This window comes from Sarcophilus harrisii, chromosome 1 (genome assembly GCF_902635505.1).
Source record: "Sarcophilus harrisii chromosome 1, mSarHar1.11, whole genome shotgun sequence".
In the NCBI taxonomy this organism is placed as follows: Eukaryota; Metazoa; Chordata; class Mammalia; order Dasyuromorphia; family Dasyuridae; genus Sarcophilus; species Sarcophilus harrisii.
The window spans coordinates 671,871,924-671,873,013 of record NC_045426.1 but is presented as its reverse complement, the minus strand read 5'-3'; the positions used below and the strand labels follow the sequence as shown (position 1 = coordinate 671,873,013).

Sequence of the window (1,090 nt, the reverse complement as noted above, 5' to 3'; positions counted from 1 at the left end):
ATGACCTAAACATTAGAGATCATACTATTAAAAAAATTAAGAGAGAAATAGATCAAATAACTCCTACAACTATGACTAGAATGAGTATTCTTTCTTTTTTGGGGGGGCTATCTATCTACATCTATATCTATATCTACATCATTTATATCTATATCTACGTCATTTATATCTATATCTATATTTAAATGCCTCCATTCCAAATAAGTCAAGGTAAAAAAATAAATGAATAAAGCTCAATCTAACTTTGTCAAAGTCTTTTGCTGTTGTATAGATGACAAAAAGCAGCAGCCAGTTATAATGCCAGGTGATTCAAAGTAATCAGCTGAATCTGCTAACATTCCTAAAGAAAGTCATATATGACCTCACACTATTCTCACAGAAGTCCAAAAGGGCCACTATGTCAATCTAGAATCATGTTTTCATCTCTGAAGAACAGATAGTTTTTTAAAACGAGCAATTATATGTTTGGTTTGTTCTGCAGTTATTATAATATAATTATAAAAGGTTTTACTCTACCTAGCTTGTAGTCTTCAAGTGATTTCATGTAGTTTTTGATATACTTTTTGTAGGATTCTTTTGTGAAAGTAGCTTCTTGCAGATGGTGGCTTATTACTATATCATCTCCAGTGAGGCATTTCTATCAATGAGTGAATCATTAGTGGTACCTTTTGATCACTATCTCCAGGCACAGTCTGTTTTTGATCTCCTGGACATTGCAAATATCAGAGAATACCTCATCAGGGCCAATGAGATTTCAGTAGATTATTATGGCAGCAGAAATAGGGAAGTGGAGGTAACAGTAGCACAGCAAGGGCTGGCAGCTTGGTATGAGCATTATGCAGTCTGAGTGGTGCTTGAGCAGGAAAGAGGAGGAAAAAAGTAGGGATTGGGCAGAAAAACCAAGAAAAACCCTTATGAAATAAGGGACAAGATAAAAGATAGTTTCAAGTACATCAAAGTTTGAATATTACCAATGTCACTGGAATAACAAGGAAAATGGTCTCTTGGAGGAAAAACTATGAGTCAAATATTCATATAAAGGGTCTAATCTCCAAGCTACCTAGATAACTAATAGAAATATAAAAGACCC

At 34.1% G+C, this 1,090-nt stretch overlaps 1 pseudogene; it reads right to left on the bottom strand.

Annotated features, from left to right (window-relative positions):
• Positions 1–265: 265 nt before the first annotated feature.
• LOC111719499 lies at positions 266–835 on the bottom strand (annotated as a pseudogene).
• Between the last annotated feature and the right edge of the window lie 255 nt (positions 836–1,090).